At 41.4% G+C, this 18,330-nt stretch overlaps 2 long non-coding RNA genes across 4 annotated transcripts in view; both read left to right on the top strand.

The window, feature by feature from the left end:
• The window catches only part of LOC129162055 (uncharacterized), a 39,765-nt gene extending 23,086 nt beyond the window's left edge, over positions 1 to 16,679 (top strand). Inside the window, exon 4 of the long non-coding RNA XR_008562089.2 lies at positions 16,371 to 16,679. This is a non-coding gene — a long non-coding RNA (uncharacterized lncRNA). The remainder of the gene's footprint in view (positions 1 to 16,370) is intronic.
• On the top strand, positions 1,317 to 13,397 carry LOC139066356 (uncharacterized). 3 transcript variants are annotated; one of them, XR_011519255.1, is made up of 6 exons: positions 1,334 to 2,693; positions 5,035 to 5,100; positions 9,890 to 9,949; positions 10,049 to 10,162; positions 10,838 to 10,912; positions 12,777 to 13,375. It is a non-coding gene; the product is annotated as an uncharacterized lncRNA (long non-coding RNA). The 3 variants fall into 3 exon arrangements; XR_011519254.1 differs by having other exon boundaries at positions 1,317 to 2,693; positions 5,035 to 9,949; positions 12,777 to 13,397; XR_011519253.1 differs by having other exon boundaries at positions 1,338 to 5,100; positions 12,777 to 13,373.
• Positions 16,680 to 18,330: the final 1,651 nt, after the last annotated feature.

Below are 18,330 nucleotides of genomic sequence, written 5' to 3'. Positions count from 1 at the left end.
TGCAGCTGCTTTATATAGTCATTCATGCGCAAAAAATTCCCCCTTCCCCGTACTTCAAAAAGATCCCATACTTTAACATTGCCTTTTCCACTAATTTTGAGGTCACGGTGTGGGTCACAGGAGGGTTGTAAAGGGTCTTAATTCAGGTCACTTCATCATCATAACCCTCCCTTCGAGGTGGTCATGTCTAGCATTGTCACGGTGTGAAAATTTAACCTCACGGTTATTGTGACCAAAATTATCACGGTTTTCAGTATTATCGTGGTATTTTTTTAAACGTGTTACATTTTCAGACAACTACATAAACCCTGAATATCAGGAAAAAATTGTCCTCGGTTTGTGTCCTTCCGGTGAGCTTTGCAAATTTGGGAAAATGTCATCAGGCAGTAATCATTGTTAAATTCATAATTATTCTCGGAGAGAGACCAACTCTTAACTGTCCCTGGGAGCCCCGTAATGCATAGCGTCATTTCAATATGGGGGTGTCTGCGACACGGTTTACATGCAGGTTGCAGTGTTTCGGCTGCTTTATATAGCAACTCGTTGCATTCACCCTCAACCCAAATCCTCGGATCACGCATTTTAGTTAAAACGCTAACGTTAACTTGCCTTGCGTTTACTGTAGAGTTGTGGGTGATGGTCACGCAGATGTGTCATGAGATCAAAAAGATCCCATACTTTAACATTGCCTTTTCCACTAATTTTGAGGTCACGGTGTGGGTCACAGGAGCAATGTAAAGGGTCTTAAATCAGGTCACTTCATCATCATAACCCTCCCTTTGAGGCGGTCATATCTGCATTCTGATACGTCATTCATGCGCAAAAAAGACCCCACCCCCATACTTCAAAAAGCTCCTATACTTTAACATTGCCTTTTCCACAAGTTTTGAGGTCACGGCGTGGGTCACAGGAATGATGTAAAGGGTCTTAAATCAAGTCACTTCATCATCATAACCCTCCCTTCGAGGCGGTCATGTCTTTATTCTGATATGTCATTCATACGCAAAAAAGCCCCCCCAAACGTTCTTCAAAAAGATCCTATACTTTAACATTGCCTTTTCCACTAATTTTGAGGTCAGTGTGTGAGTCACAGGAGTGATGTAAATGGTCAGAAATCAGGTCACTTCATCGTCATAACCCTCCCTTTAAGGCAGTAGTGTCTGCATTCTGATACGTCATTCATGCGCAAAAAATTCCCCCACCCCCGTACTTCAAAAAGCTCCTATACTTTAACATTGCCTTTTCCACTAATTTTGAGGTCACGGTGTGGGTCACAGGAGGGATGTAAATGGTCTTAAATCAGGTGACTTCATCATCATAACCCTCCCTTTGAGGCGGTCATTTCTACATTCTGATATGTCATTCATGCGCAAAAAATTCCCCCACCCCCGTACTTCAAAAAGCTCCTATACTTTAACATTGCCTTTTCCACTAATTTTGAGGTCAAGGTGTGGGTCACAGGAGGGATGTAAAGGGTCTTAAATCAGGTCACTTCATCGTCATAACCCTCCCTTCGAGGCGGTCATGTCTTTATTCTGATATGTCATTCATACGCAAAAAAGCCCCCCCAAATGTTCTTCAAAAAGATCCCATACTTTAACATGGCCTTTTCCACTAATTTTGAGGTCACGGTGTGGGTCACAGGAGTGATGTAAATGGTCAGAAATCAGGTCACTTCATCGTCATAACCCTCCCTTTAAGGCGGTAGTGTCTGCATTCTGATATGTCATTCTTAGTCTAAAGAGCCCCCTCAAATGTCCCCAAAAAAGCTCCTATACTTTTAACATTGTCCAAAATCCAAAAACTCTCCATGTCCAAAATGTGCGTAAGCCAGCTCCTTAGGTCAACTCAAAGTTGCCCACATTTTCCCACTACTTTTTCCTTTATAAATCCCAAAGTTTGAATGGCAAGTTACTTTTGCAGTTTTGCACCCCATTTTGTGGGTAAGCAAGCTTTATAAATGACACCCCAGGCCACTATAAAACTTACTGATTCACATCTGCAGCATGCAAGGACCATTTACAGGGGTTGATTTTATTTGTCACAGTTTTCACCCCTTCAGAGTTTGTAGGTATGAACGTTCTTGTTCTCTGCACCATCACAGTTGATTCATTGGTTGAGCCCCAATACATAAAAAATAAATTAAATGAACAGGATAAATATTATATATATAATGTGTGTGTATGTATGTATGTGTGTGTAAGCTGTTGAAATATATGCTCATATATTTATTAATAAATATCTAATATATACATATGAGACTCACATGGTCAAGTGTGATTTTAGTTTTCAGCAGAAACAGACTTTTTGGGAGTGGGGGTGGGGAGTGGCTCTGCACCTGCACTGGACAGGGGAGCAAAAGTTCATGATGCATTCAGGGAAAATTGGTGTGTCCAACTATACTGAAATAAAAACATCTAAAGAGGTTTATTTGTGAATGCTATGAGTTTTCTGTAAAATGATTATTGCTTAAATATTGCACATGAAATTAGCTCATGCCTGAAGTCTGTTAAGACATTATCAGCTGGAAAACCCTAAATTTTTAATGTATCAAGTTTGCAGTCTCATTGTTCGTGAAAGCAGCATGTGCATTGTAGATGGAAAGTACCGGAGCTGCCCTGGATCTCTCCAACTTTGTCAGTCTTTGACTAATTCTACAGAGGAAAAGAGGAATAACTCCACAGCCCAAAAAGGTAACATATAATTTAAAATATTCCATGAAATCATTTACACTTTTTTTAATAAGACAATTACAGCTCTTATCATGCTAAAACAATTTGAACTGAATTGAGCTGTGCTTGTGAGTTTTAGGTAATTTTCTATCAGAGACTATTGTTTTCTTTCAACTTTAAGGTATGTTTAAAGAAATAAAGACACGCTTTACCTACTTACATTTTTAAAACTTATTTTTAAATTAAAACAAAGTGGCTGTCTGCATGGTAAAGCTACGGGGCCTGAAGTGAGCTGTATTTGTGAGGACTCAAAGTGTAGTTTTCAGTAATTTTGTATCAGGGACATGGTTTTGTCTTATGTAACATTAATAATGCTGTACATTTCAACCAGAGCAGTGTTGTTCTATTTTGTGATAGGGTTCATTAACATTATAAAAAGGATTCAGTGTGATGGAAGGTGTACAATGAAATCTAAAAAGAGAGAAATATTATTTTGTTGGGAAATCTAATCTTTCATAGGCAATGTGGATACAATAATCAGTTTTTGACATTTAAAAAAACCCACTAGTGACGTGTTGGCCACGAACGAAACGGCTCTCAGAGCCGACTTGTTTATGTGACTGTTAGGAGAAAGGTCCCTTCTGCAGGAACTGGCTCCCTCTTGGAGAAGTCAAAGTGAGTTACATAGACTGTACCCGCAGGCCCTGGAGCCACTAGAACACAGCAAAACTTGAGCGCACATGTGCAGCGGGCCTCAGTGAAGCTGACCTCCAGTAAAAGCAAATAGGCTGTGCGGTTAGTTTCTGAGATATTACACTTTATTTTATAGGTTATTCTTAACCCTAACCCAGACTGCACCAAAACAGTTCAAAGTAGTCTACTTTTTAGTGCTATGTTTGTGCTGGTTTGTGCTGTTGAAATATAATTTGTGTTGCTATGGTTTCTGAGATATAACAAGTTTTATTGTTGTGTGATGCTCCAAAACATTCCAAAATAGTCTACATTTTAGTTCTTCGTTTGTGCAGTTAAAATTGGGGCGACAGTGGCACAAACCTATTTGCTTTTACTTTTCAAGTGGGGGAGATCAGCTTCACTGAGCTCCGATGCTGTGAAGGCAGGGAGAGGGGTGGCATGCACAAAATGCCTGTGAGACAAATTACATTAACTGATAAGACCTGTAAATATTGGTGGGGACAAATCTGTAAGAGGAGAAAGGAAAATCAAACAAAGCTTCAGAAAGGTGAGGACATGAGTGAAAACAGGACAGGCACCAAGGTTTGGACAAATTTTAACTACAGTGACAATTAAAAGACAGAGTGTAGATTGTGCAAAGGGTAAATATATCCAAAAGGCTATAATAGTTCAAAACTAATACAAATTTTACTTGCAGAGTTTGTTTTTGTCATTTAAAATGTGTTTATGTAGCTCTCTGCTTCATGTTGAATAAAATAAGTTATTTAAACAATAAACACTTGATAAAATGTATATTGTAGATTAGTAATTCAGTTTACATACAGTTTTATATAATTTCTGGTGATAAATTCATTTAGGAAACGAAAAATATGAGGAGCTGTTTAAGAGCCGAAAGAGCCGGTTCATTTTAGTGAGCCGAGCTGTAAGACCCTAACCTAGCAGCAGCCAGATCTCTATGTGTAGCCTCGTGTAGAGTCTACACATTTAGATCTGGACTCTCTGCAGCAGAAACCGGCTGAAAGAGGGAGGGCTGTGTGGTAGAATATTTTGAACTGACTGAAGGACGCGCAAGGTAGTGCCCGGCTGGCACTAGCTGGCTGCTGCCAGGATAGGGCTCTTGATACGATCGTCAAAACGAACTCCCACCCTACAGCAAAGTGCTGACACACAATTGGATTGACCCATTTTGGGCCGGATGCCGGACGCTTTTAACTAGTGATGGGAACCCTGGATCTTTTAAGAGAACCAGTTCTTACGGCCAGCTGTAACACACCAAACATGGCTTTTTTGCTAGATTGGTTATCTACACTGAACAAAAATATAAACGCAACACTTTTGTCTTTGCTCCCATTTTTCATGAGCTGAACTCAAACAGTTGAAACTTTTTCTACATACACCAAACACCCATGACCCTCAAATATTATTCTGAAATCTGTCTACATGTGTGTTCTCGAGCACTTTTTCTTTACCAAGATAATCCATCCCACCTCAAAGGTGTGGCAAATCAAGGGGCTGATTAGACAGCTTGAATAATGTAAAGGAGTGCCTTAGACTGCCCTTCATATTTCAAACTTTGCTAACTTTATTAATAACTCTGCTAAATAGTCATAGCCATAGTTCAAATTATTGATAAACTTGTGTTAAATCATCTAATCTGACATCTTTCCAGACATGCAGAGCCAATGCCCCTCAGGAGCTGGGATTCCAGAGGATTTCAATGAGAAAGAGAAAACAGGTGAGTGACTTCCACATTCACGTGATTGTATGAGTTGTTGTGACTCCTGGTCTATCCACTAACTATATTGGCAGACATCACTTAAAGAGCAAGTCACCCCCAAATCAACTTATTTTTTGCTGATAAACTGTATCAATGAGTGTCTAATAGTGCTGTAGAAATGTGTGGTCATTATTATGGCTTTTTAGTGCATCTTATTTAGAGTTTAAAAATTCAGCCTAAGACAGTCCACCAGTCAGCAAGCTGGGTTCTCTGTCAGAAACCTACACTCACCCTTTCCCTCCGTGATTATGGGAAATGTCCGTTCTCTTCTCAATAAGATGGACAAGCTCACAGCACTGACCAGGTTGCAGCAAGACTACAGACAGTGTAGTCTGTTATTTTTTAAGGAAACGTGGACGGATGAGCTCATAGCTGACTGAGGTTTCACTGGGAGAATTTAAACTCACGTGGGCCGACAGGAGCGTGGAGTGTGAAGCGCAAGAGTGGGGGTCTGGTTGTGTTTAATAATGAGAAATGGTGCAACCCAGCGTATGTGACCATTAAAAATAAACTCTGCACAAATGACATTGAGTTACTGGCTGTTGGTCTCCAGCCCATTACATCTCGAGAGAGTTTTCACATGTAATTGCGCCAGACGCCCCTCCCTGGGTTGCCACCTTACCGCGGTGAGAGGGTTTGTGTGTCCCAATGATCCTAGGAGCTATATTGTCTGAGGCTTATGCCTCTGGTAGGGTCACTCATGGCAAACAGGTCCTAGGTGAGGGATCAGACCAAAAGCAGCCCAATGACCCATTATGATGAATAATATAAATTGACACAGTGTTCACTCACCCGGATGTGGGTCACCGGGGCCCCACTCTGGAGCCAGGTCTGGAGGTGGGGCACGTCGGCGAGCGCCTGGTGGCTGGGCTTTCACCCAGCCCGGCCGGGCACAGCCCAAAGAGAAAAGGTGGGTCCCCCTTCCAATGGGCTCACCACTTGTGGGAAGAGCCAAAGGGGTCAGGTGCAATGTGTGATGGGTGGAAGCCGAAGGCTCAGATGCGGTCTGATCCTTGGCTACAGAAGCTGGCTCTCGGTACGTGGAATGTCACCTCGACTAGATATAGTCGGACTCACATCGATACATGGGTCTGGCTCTGGAACCAGATTCCTTGAGAGGGGCTGGACACTCTACCACTCTGGAGTTGCCCCCACTGAGAGGCGCCGAGCGGGGTGGGCATACTAGTTGCCCCCCATCTTGGTGTCTGTACATTGGGGTTTACCTTGGTGGACGAGAGGGTAGCCTCCCTCTGCCTACGTGTGGGGGGACGGGTTCTGACTGTTGTCTGTGCTTATGCACCAAACTACAGTTCAGACTACCCACCCTTTTTGGAGTCCTTGGAGGAGGTGCTGGAAAGCACTCCTTCTGGTGACTCCCTCATTCCGCTGGGGGACTTTAACGCTCACGTGGGCAACGACAGTGAGACCTGGAGAGGTGTGGTGGGGAGGAACGGCCCCCCTGATCTGAATTTGAGTGGTGTTTGTTGTTGGATATCTGTGCTCGTCATGGCTTGTCTATAACTAACACAATTTTCAGACATAAAGGTGTCCATATGTGCTCTTGGCACCAGGATACCTTAGGCCGCAGCTCGATGATCGACTTTGTTGACATTTCATCTAATCTGCAACCGCATGTCTTGGACACTCGGGTAAAGAGAGAGGCGGAGCTGTCAACTGACCACTACCTGGTGGTGAGTTGGCTTTGATGGTGGGGGAAGATGCCGGTCAGACCTGGCAGGCCCAAAGGTATTGTGAGGGTCTTCTGGGAACGTCTGGCAGAGTCTCCTGTCAGAAGAAGTTTAAATTCTCACCTCGGACAAAACTTTCAAAATGTTCTGGGGGAGGCGGGGGACATGGAGTCCGAGTGAGCCATGTTCCGTGCTTTCATTGTCGAGGTGGCTGACCGGAGCTACGGCCGCAGGGTTGTTGGTGTCTGTCGTGGTGGCAACCCCCAAACCCACTGGTGGACACCAACGGTTAGGGATGCCGTCAAGCTGAAGATAAAGAGTCCTATAGGGTCTGTTTGGCCTGTGGGACTCCAGAGGCAGCTGATGGGTACCGGCAGGCCAAGCGGAATGCGGCCCAGGTTGTCACAGCATGCTGCATAGTGTTGGAACCCAAGTTTTTTTCATTTTTATTCGTGTTTTTTTAGTGGTCGAAGGTTACATTACTAGATTACTGCCTATGTGTATATACATGTACCTATATCATAATTTTCTTCTGATTATCCCCTTAAGTGTTGGTGCTGCTGTAACAAGTGAATTTCCCCACTGTGGGATCAATAAAGTGTATTCTATTCTATTCTTCCTAAAGGATTATTAGGAACACCATACTAATACGGTGTTTGACCCCCTTTTGCCTTCAGAACCGTCTTAATTCGACGTGGCAGTAGCCACATTTACATGCGCATATTTCATCAGATTGAACGCCCAATCAGATAAAAAATTCTGCATGTAAACATGTCAATCAAATATTCTGATCCGATTTGGCCCGATCGGATTGAAATTTCAATTCGATTGAGGGAGGTGGTTTTGTCCGATCATCATTCTGATTGACGTGCATGTACACAGCTATTCGGATTGTTGGGGTAAAATAATGCCCACTGCGCATGTGTGCAACAGCGAGCGGGCCTCTCCGCTGTCATTTGGACTGCCTGACTTCAAAAATGACAGCGTAATCAATGAGCAGAGGCTTTTAAATTTGATAACAAGCCGTCCCGTTTCAGTAATATTTAATTCAGAACTTGCATTTTGTAGAAGTAAAATAAAAATCTGATTATTGCACAAATCACTCGACAAACATTTTCAAATCTGTACTGGAAATACCCAAGTTTATTGCGGAGGTTGCAGCGCACAGATCCCCGTTTCTGTCAGCTTTGAACGCAGCAACTTCTGCAGCAGGTGATGGAGACGCCAGAGACGCTTGTAAAGAAGACAGGATAATATCAGTTTTACAGACCTGATTGGAGGCTGATGTTGGGTAGGAAAACATCCTCGGTTAAATATTCTGGACAACAGTAAAGTCCGTGTTAAAAGCACATTAACGCAGATGACCTGAGATGCGGTTCGTTAATGATGAACACAGGCTTCTAAACTTTCTGAACGTCTTCTGTTGTTTTATTTTAAACAGATTTTTCTCAACAGTTTCAGCTGATTGTCACATGTTAAGAATAATAAGCCACAACAGAGCTCAGTAATAAAACATGAGTCTAAACGCCCCCATCCCCACTCTGCGCCACAGTGCAGCGCAACGGCATATCTGTCACTTCAGACCCACGGACCAGCTGATCAAGAGGTAGAAACATAACCCTCCCTTATTTTAATCAACAATAAAAATGCAGCAAAGCATAGATCTGCAGTTATTCACTGAAGAAAACGTAACTTCTATGAGCAAAATAAAAATATTGAAGTGAATAAATGAATCGGGAAAGCAGGAAGAATTGTTATTTCTGTTTTTACATTTTTCATTTCGTTTCATGGTGTTTGTTTACAATTTTTCTTCCGGGAAAGGCAACTTTCTGCGCATGCTCAACCTATTTAATCGGATTGAATGCTTAATGCATTTATAAGCACGGCATGATCAGATCATTTCAGTTTGTGTCCATGTGAACAGTGATTCAGAAATTCCGATCAACCAAGATTTGAATTGGATTGAGGAAATTTGGTGCATGTAAACATGGCTACTGAGTCAACAAGTTGCTGAAAGCATTCTTTAGAAATGTTTGCTCATATTTATAGGATAGCATCTTGCAGTTGATGGAGATGTGTGGGATGCACATCCAGGGCACGAAGCTCCCGTTCCACCACATCCCACAGATGCTCTATCGGGTTTAGATCTGCTGACTGTGGGGGCCATTGTAGTACAGTGAACTCATTGCCATGTTCAAGAAACCAATTTCAAAAGATTGGAGCTTTATGACATGGTGCATTATCCTGCTGGAAGTAGCCATCAGAGGATGGGTACATGGTGGTCATGAAGGTATGGACATGGTCAGAAACAATGCTCAGGTAGCCTGTGGCATTTAAACCATGCCCAATGGGCACTAAGGGGCCTAAAGTGTACCAAGAAAACATCCCCCACACCATGACACCACCACCACCAGCCTGCACAGTGGTAACAAGGCATGATGGATCCATGTTCTCATTCTGTTTACACCAAATTCTGACTACCATTTGAATGTCTCAACAGAAATCCAGACTCATCAGACCAGCAACATTTTTCCAGTCTTCAACCATCATATTTTGGTGATCTTGTGCAAATTGTAGCCTCTTTTTCCTATTTGTAGTAGAGATGAGTGGTGCCCCGTGGGGTCTTCTGCTGCTGTAGCCCATCCACCTCAAGGTTGTGCATGTTGTGGCTTCACAAATGCTTTGCTGCATTCCTCGGTTGTAACGAGTCACTTCAGATATTAAATAAATAAATATAATAATAATAATAATAATATACGGAATATTAAACATTGAACTAAACTGAATACGAGTTCAACGTACCATTACACCCCTAGTAATGATTGTGGGTTGAGACACCTGAATCAGAATGCGAAAACAGTATGACTCAGTGGATTTAAAAATACACACAGATGATGGAAAAAATCAGAGTATGGGGAAGCTGGCAACTCCTCCTTTTGTTGCATTTTTAAAATGGGAAGTGTGGGTGAAGTTATACTCTGGGGTGACTTGCTCTTTAAGGAAATTATTACTGTTATGTCTATAGCTTGACATTAGATCTATTTTTCTTTTCTTTGCAGCATCTTTCAAAAGATAAAAGCTGAGAAACAAAAGCAATGGGCTCGACCAAAGTTCTGAAGGTCAGTCAATGATCAATGGCTTACTGGATTGGCGTGCCTCCGTTTCTTTTTATAATGCTTTAAGTGGATTTTTTTTTCATAAATTTCATATCACTCTAGATGAACCCACCTTGTGCACCCAAAGGCCTACAGGGAAATCAAAGAAGAAGCAGACCAACAAAGGAACACCCACCCATTCCCCTTCCCTGCTCACTGTCCATGGTTTTACTCAAGGTTTGGTTCAGATTTTCAAATATTTAAGTAACTGAAAATGGCTAACATGCAATTCATTCTCCCCATAAAAGACTGAAAGAGATTACCTTAAAAAAAGAAACTGAGGTTTGACATTTTACAACAAGTATGAACAACTTAACTACTTAGGGGCAGCAGTAGCTCAGGAGGTAGAGAGGATTGTCCAGAAACCGGAAGGTTGCGGGTTTGATCCCAGCTCCAACCAGAGAGTGCTGCTGTCGTGGCCTGCTGAACACTGGCGCCACCGGTCCCTCTGACCACCACCAGCAGGCAAAGCGAGTTAAGTGCCTTGCCCAAGGAAATAACAACAGCAGCAGATTGTGTTGTGAAGCGCCTTGGGGGCCTTAGAAGGCGCTATACCTATACAGGCCATTTATTCCCATTAATTTCACATTGTTGTCCTTATTATGAATACAGAAATGTATTTGGGATGTTTGAGTTCACATAAACCTTTATAGAAAGATGGAAGTTCATCAAATCATTACCATATTAACATTTTAGGCACAAAGATACTTGACTTCAGTTTTCCTTCAGTTAGATGCTAAACTTTTTCTGTTTATCAACAACAATTATAGATCTGTTGATACATTTCCTAGCTACAGTTCAGAGTCTAAAAAAAACTTGTATTAAGCCATATAATCTAAAATGTTTTTGTAGATCATCCAGATATGATGAGCCAAGAACCTTCAGGAGCTGAGTGGTCTAAGGAGTCAAATGGAAAGGACAAAACAGGTGCGTGGTTTCCACATTCACACACACGGACAGAGATGTTTTGCTTTCCGACTTCTCAGTCTCCTGGGGAGTGTTGTAAAGCAGTTCCCAGCCAGGACAACAGGGCGTAGCACTGCTCTGTGTTATCCTGCCCAAGATAGTGCATTTAATATTATATAATAAACACAGAAACTGTGCAAATAACAAAAGTCAGCAGGGATAAAAAAGCTGTTTACTTGGTTTGTGGTGATCTTGGTAGTTATAAAGTTTAACAGCTGCAGAAAGGAAGGATTAATGACAAAATGCCTTCATACACCTAGAATGCGTAAGTCTGCTACTGAAGGAACTCTCCAGCTCCGTTGTCAGCTTCACGCTTGGGATGGGAAACATTGTCTAACCCCCAAATTCCACTACCTCCGCTCCGACACGAACGCCGGAGCAAAATCGGTCCCGTTGTAGTCAATCAGAGCAATTCCACTACTGCGGCTGTGCTCCGGCAGTGCGGCGCCGTGCGCCGTCCTCTGTTCCGGCGTCCGGCAAAAATAGAATCGATCCTATTTTCGCCGGACGCCGGAGCACCTCCGCAGTCAATGGACAGAAATCACCATCGCCCAACAGGAAAAGGAGCAAGCACAACTTCCGTTTTTCACAATAAATTGATAAACAAAAGGCGTTTTTTGTTTCATATGCACAGGTTTAACAACTTTTAACAACTATCAGTGGCGGCTGAAGTTTAAATGCACAAAAGTTAGCCATAAATACAGTTTTCACTATCAAAGTAGTCACACTTTGTTGATCCAAACACTGCTGATCTCTACACAAATGATGGGCAGATTAAACAGTTCATGCCGATGCTTCTCCAACACAATGGGTGTTTGGATCTAACTTCCGCGTTTATTGCTCGGACTGTATCGCAAGATCTTGAAAATCCCGCGCATGCTTGTTTGCCCACCTCAGGTCTCCGCACCGGAGCGGAGCCGTTGTAGAGCGCATACCGGTAAAAATTGAGTTCGGAAGCGAGCGGCTGCGGAAGGCAGGGGCGGACCGCAGCGGAGCGGAGCGGAGGTAGTGGAATTTGGGGGTTACAGACGTTTGAAAAACTTGTAGTAAGTAATTTAATTTCAAATATTTCTGTAGGTCCAACCACGCTGAACCAAGGTCCTTCAGGAACTGGAATCTAAGCCCAGATATAAGCCCAGTAGCTATGTATTTGTGTTTATAAATGTAGGTGTCTTTTTGGGGTTGCTGCGTGATGTTCTTGTGCATTGCAGCAGCGCCATGCAGCAGTTTGTTGTCGTAATGTAGTCCCCGGTCTAAAATAACTCCTGTATTCCTTCCTGTTATTTCATTTGCAGGCTGTGATTATTGAGGTCACCAAAAAATAGGATCCTTACAGAGTATTTTTCATCACTTTTAATATGAAATGCTAGCTAAAGCTAACCAAATATTGCCATCTTAGGAAATTGACTGGGCTGGTTAGAAAAGGGGTTTTCCCACTGATCCAAGTCTGTAACCTTGCACTGCAAGATGAATTTTTGCAAGATTTGGAGTTTTCTGGATGGACCGGACACGGACTGAGCTGTGAGCTCCCGGCTGCTGAGTTTTGTGTGTAGGGAGGGGCGGGTGCTCTATTTGACTGGCCAATCACAGAGCGTGAAGACAGTCAGTTACCCAATGAGGATTTTCCTTCAGCACGATTACAGATATTTACGATTTTTACTCGTTTCACTTGTCAAAAATGCTTTATCCGTACCGGATACTCTTCTGAAACGAGTATCCGGCTCATCCCTAATCCAAACAGTCAGAATTGAAAACACAACCTAAACATGATGTCATGACTTTAACTAATAAAAGCATGTTTCTTTTTTTTTTTTTTTTGTTACAGACATGGATCAACAGGATTTAACCTCTAAGAAATTCAACCGAAAGATTTGGAGCAAATCTGGGAAAGAAGCGGTTTGGCAACAGCTTGGTCGGTACATCACTCTTGAAAGAGTTCCTGGTAAAATGCTGTGTGTGAAAGCACTCAGTACAGAGACAGCACTTTAGAACAGAAGTTGGAAAGATGTAAAAAACTGCATCTATAACCACATCCCTGATCAAAAAAGAAAAAGGCTGTAGTTTTTGCGTTAAAAGCAGCAGGAGCTGAGTTAATGCATGTAATGTTACAAGCAGAGCATTTAATGATACCTAGTTATTTTTATTTTATGAGACATTGGAAATATGTTAAAAACTATAATTATAACAGCATTGCAGATCAAAAATGTTACAAGCAGAGCATTTTATGGTACCTAAAGATATTTAAATTTTATTACATGTTGGAAAGATGTTAAAAACTATAAGTAGAACAGCATCACAGTAGCATTGCAGGGATTAATCGTTTTGACTATTAACCCTGGTTAACCCCAAGTAAATAGATCTTCAACACCATCAAACTAAAACTAAAAGACAATAGCGTAACTCGTAAGTACAAAAACAAAACTGAAACTGAACACGCGCCCGCAGCAGAAGCATGATCAGTGAAAACAACCATCGGGACTCCTCCATTTCTACCTCGGAAGAGGTTGAATTCTCCTGTGTGGAAATAGTTTAGATATATTAGATATCATCCCACACAGGAGACTTCAACCGCTTCTTAGGTGGAAATGGAGGAGTCCCGAAGGTTGTTGTCACTGGTTCTGCTTCTGCTGCGTGAGCACGTTCAGTTTCACTTTTGTCTTTGTCCATGAGGGTCACGCCATAGTCCTTTTTTTATTGTTGGTGTGGTAGACATCTTTAAGGGGGGTTATCAGGGGTTAATAGTCAAACTGGTTAATCTCTGCAAGCCTACATCACAGCTCAAAAAAGAAAAAAAAACTGTAGTTGATATGTTTTATTTTAAAAGCAGCAGAAGCTGAGTTAATGCATGCAATGTTAAATGCAGAGCATTTAATGGTACCTAAAGTTGTATTAATTTATTAGAAGTTAGAAATATGTCAGAACTACTAGTAGAGCAGCATCACAGCTCAAAAAGAAAATAAAAACAATATTTGAAAATTTTCTTTTTCAAAGCAGAAGGATCTGAGTTCATTTATGTAATTTTATGCACCGTGTTTACTTTATTTGGTATCTAAAATTTATATTTTATCAGCAGATGAATTAGAAAGATTTTAAAAACTGCATGTATAACTGCATTTTAGCTCAAAAAAGAAAAAAGTAAACATATTCAATTTTAAAAGAAACAGGAGCTGAGTTCATATATGTATGTAATGTTTAAAGGTGCCTAAAGTTTATTTTAGTTCAACTGTTGCAGTCACAATTGCAAAGTTTAATGAAATCCTTTTTACTTCAATAAAATAACTACTTTGTAGTAATTTCTGTCATGTTTCCTGTTATTTATGTTCTGTAACTAAGATTTACAGGGAGCTGCACGGCTGAATGCAGTTTGAATCCAGCTTAGTCTTTATGGTGGTTGCATATTTTTCCTATGTATGTCTGGGTTCCTCCAGGATAATTTGATACCTTTCACCATCCAAAATCATTCTATGTTTATTAGTCGATGAGCCGATACCAATATTTGATATTAATATCACTGCTTCTGCAGTACTGCAGACGTTGTACCGATCTGTCGTGGTGAAGAGAGAGCTGAGCCAGAAGGCAAAGCTCTCGATTTACCGGTCGATCTATGTTCCTACCCTCATCTATGGTCATGAGTTTAGGGTAGTGACTGAAAGAACAAGATTGCAGATACAAATGGCCAAAAATAGTTTTCTCCGCAGGGTGGCTGGGCTCTCCCTTAGAGACCCGCTGCTCCTCCACATCGAGTGGAGCCAGTTGAGGTGGCTAGGGCTTCTGGTTAGGATGCTTCCTGGACGCCTCCCTGGTGAGGTTTTCCGGGCACGTCCAACCGGGAGAAGGCCTAAAGGAAGACCCAGGACACGCTGGAGATACTATGTCTCATGGCTGGCCAGGGAACGCTTTGGGATTCCCCCGGAGGAGCCGGCCCAAGTGGCTGGGGAGAGGGAAGTCTGGGCTCCCTTGTTTAGGCTACTGCCCCCACGACCCAACCCCGGATAAGCGGACGACAATGGATGGATGGATGGATGATATCACTGTTATGGCCGATAGCTGATATTTGCTGATACAGATATACTGACATGCTTCTAAAATAAGCAAATTTTGTACTGATTGAAAATTATTAAAGCTGAATTTACGTTGTTATGTACACACACCACACACATTTACGCTTATGAGAATATTAAAATAACTGTCACATGGCTAAACAAATACACACCACCCCCCTAACCATCTGAAACAGATAAACAAATGGAAACAAAATGGAAAAAAAATATTTGTTGTTAATATTGACCAAGTTTTATTTATCGGACCAATACCAATATGTTAAAAATAACTTATTGATGCAGATTGTGCATCCCTAATGTTGATGATTGTCTGTCCTTTTAGTTTGCAGCATTTGTGTGGTGCCTCGATGAACTGTTACCTGCTCAGACTTCACCGCACAACTTGGAATAGGGAATTACAGAAAAAATCCTTATCTAATATTATTTAAGCTAAATCCTGGTGAAGGTTCTCCGAAATGCAGTTTGTGTTATTCCTTGTAGATTTGGGTTGAGGCAACTGAGTTGTTTTGGTTATTTGAATATGTTTCACTTCTTATTTGAGGAGCTTTGTCAATTCTGACCAGAATAAGGAGAGGGATAAGCTCCAAAATCACACTACAATACTTGGGCTTGATGCTCCACTCATTCCACTTTAATATTACAAAGCTCTTTGGATTAGAAGCAAAACATTTTGAAAGTATAAAGAAAATCTAGCAACTTACACACTCAAACAAGAAAATAATTAAGCTAATATATTTTATTTTTTCTTAAGAAAAACTAAACAAAAATTTTAAACTGATAGAGTATTTTATAGGCAAACATTAAAAGCTTCTCTGTGATTCAAGATGTTAAAATTTTACTTTGCTATTGCCAATTTGATAATAAACAAGTGTTACATATTTGTAAAAACAGTTTGATTAGTTAAAATTGCTTTGAAAGTTTAAGAATTTTTAATTTTTCATGTGGAAATTTAATCAAAAATTGGTTAGGGAGGAAATACAGAATTGTGAGGACATCATCTAATCTGCCTAGCAACGGTTGTGGGTCCTCACAAGTACACCAAATAAATATTTTTTTTACTTTGATTTTTCAACAATTTGAAGTGAGATTCTGACTCTTCACTCACATCTAGTGTCAGATTTTCATGGCCCAACACTACAGCTATGCAGGAAGTGGATGTCCTCACAAAGATAGGTAGGGTCAGTGTCCTCAGAAGTATATATATACATGTATGCGTGTGTGTGTGTGTGTGTGTGTGTGTGTGTGTGTGTCCTGCAAACATTAGAGAAATTTGAATGTCACATATTGTATTTTAATAGAATATGTGAAATGGTCCACATAGCAATGTGTTGAGTTATGCTTCTGTTTTCTGCCAATAGAGAAACCGATCAACCAATGAGTCCCATTGAAGGTGATGATGAGCCTCTTTCTTCAGACCCAGCCAAGTGGCCATCACCATTTACCGACAGCATACGCACAGAGCTAGTTCGAAGAGGACCTACTAAGGTGCCAACTACTTTTGTATTTCCCAGGAATGAAGGCGATGGAAGATGTCGTCATCATCACTATTTCAGTAGAACTTTGACAAGTGGTGAGAAGGTGGCCAGGAGCTGGATGTTGTATTCGGTTAGCAAACGTTGTCATATATGATACACTCCACGCAATTTGAAACAAAGTTGTAGGTGTAATTTTTTTCTTGTGTGTGTGTGTGTGTGTGTGTGTGTGGGGGGGGGGGGGGGGGGGGTCACAGGGGGATCTCGCACAGGGCGCCATTTAGGCCAGCTCTGCCTCTGCACATCATGGGACAGATTTGTATTATATAAAATGATTTCATGTGTGATTTTTGGCTAATGCTGCAGATACATGTAATTAAGAATTGCAGTAGGTGAACAGGTTGTGAAGTAACCCCAACTGAATGGTTATCAACAAATATAACGAGGGTTTCCACTAATAGAAGTGGTCAGGATGACCGAGCGGTCTAGGTGCTACGTTCAGGTCGTAGTCTCCCCTGGAGGCGTGCGTTCGAATCCCACTTCAGACACTATTTGTTTTTCTTGACATTGATCCGTCAAAGCTTATTTCTTGTCTTGACACATTGTTGTTTCATTGGTTTTCTAATTCCACGAATTATGCTACACTTCATCCAAACTAAAGGTAGCAAGTATCTTACAAACCCAAAGAAGATTAGATATTAGATGTCCTTGGGCAAGACACTTAACCCACCTTGCCTGCTGGTTGTCTTCAGAGGGACCGGTGGCGCCATTGTACAGCAGACTCGCGTCTGTAAATAAACCTGCTTTATAATGAGGCTTTGATACTAGTACGAGTCAGGCTTCAAGGTTAAGTCACATGCAGTCAGTGAATATTTATTCCTCCTAAATCTACAGATGTATAAACACTGTTAGATTTACAGTAAAAGAAATCAGCTCCATAAATCAGCACAAGCCCTGAGTGAGCTGTCAGAGCACCTGGTTGTGCGAGCTGTCAAGTCTGGCGGTTTTAACTGGCTTTAATCCTTTTTGGTTTTAACTGTTTTATTTATTTTTTTTTTTTACCACTGTGAGCTTTTTCTTTTTTCATTTTTTGATCATTGAATAGCTGCTGCACCAAAACCGGTGGTTTTTGGTAGGATTAATAGCTTTAGCATCCCACTGCAATATCTGAAAACCCAATGTTCACACCTGACCCACTTTAATTCTGAGATTCTTTTAAGTTAGACATCTTAATTTAAACCAGTAAGAACAAACCTTTGTAGTACAGTTTATTCATAAACTTTATCAGGCATTTCAAATGTTCAGGATTTTACAGAACAGTAACAACCAAGTTTACCAGTTAAAAGGCTATTCTTACACCATCTTCTCTGTAACCTGCTTTAACAGACCCACTTCAGTTTCTTTCTGAACTTTTAAACTTGTGGGAAAAAATAAGAAACCCACAAACATACAAACAAGATGAGATTTCTATAACGTTTCAACAGAACAACTCATTCACAAACACACACTTAAACTTTAGTACTCATCTTCCTCCCCAACGCTGTCAATGCCCAGTTCCTCGTAGTCCTTCTCTAGGGCAGCCATGTCCTCCCTGGCCTCCGAGAACTCCCCTTCCTCCATCCCCTCTCCTAGGCCTTAGGCCTTCTCTGCGGAGATAACGGGGGCATAGAAGATGTGCAACCTACAAAAACAAGGCAATGGATTGAGGATTCCTCAAAATATCTGCATCGTCACCAGGAAGAGGACAATATTCCAGAATCCTCTCATCTTTTGACTCATCCTTTAACTGTTCAACCAATACATCAGCCACAAAGCAATGAAGACGTTTCTGAAGATATACTGAATG

The sequence above is a fragment of the Nothobranchius furzeri genome, chromosome 2, assembly GCF_043380555.1.
Source record: "Nothobranchius furzeri strain GRZ-AD chromosome 2, NfurGRZ-RIMD1, whole genome shotgun sequence".
Taxonomy (NCBI): domain Eukaryota; kingdom Metazoa; phylum Chordata; class Actinopteri; order Cyprinodontiformes; family Nothobranchiidae; genus Nothobranchius; species Nothobranchius furzeri.
This window is presented reverse-complemented; position numbering and strand designations above follow the sequence as displayed.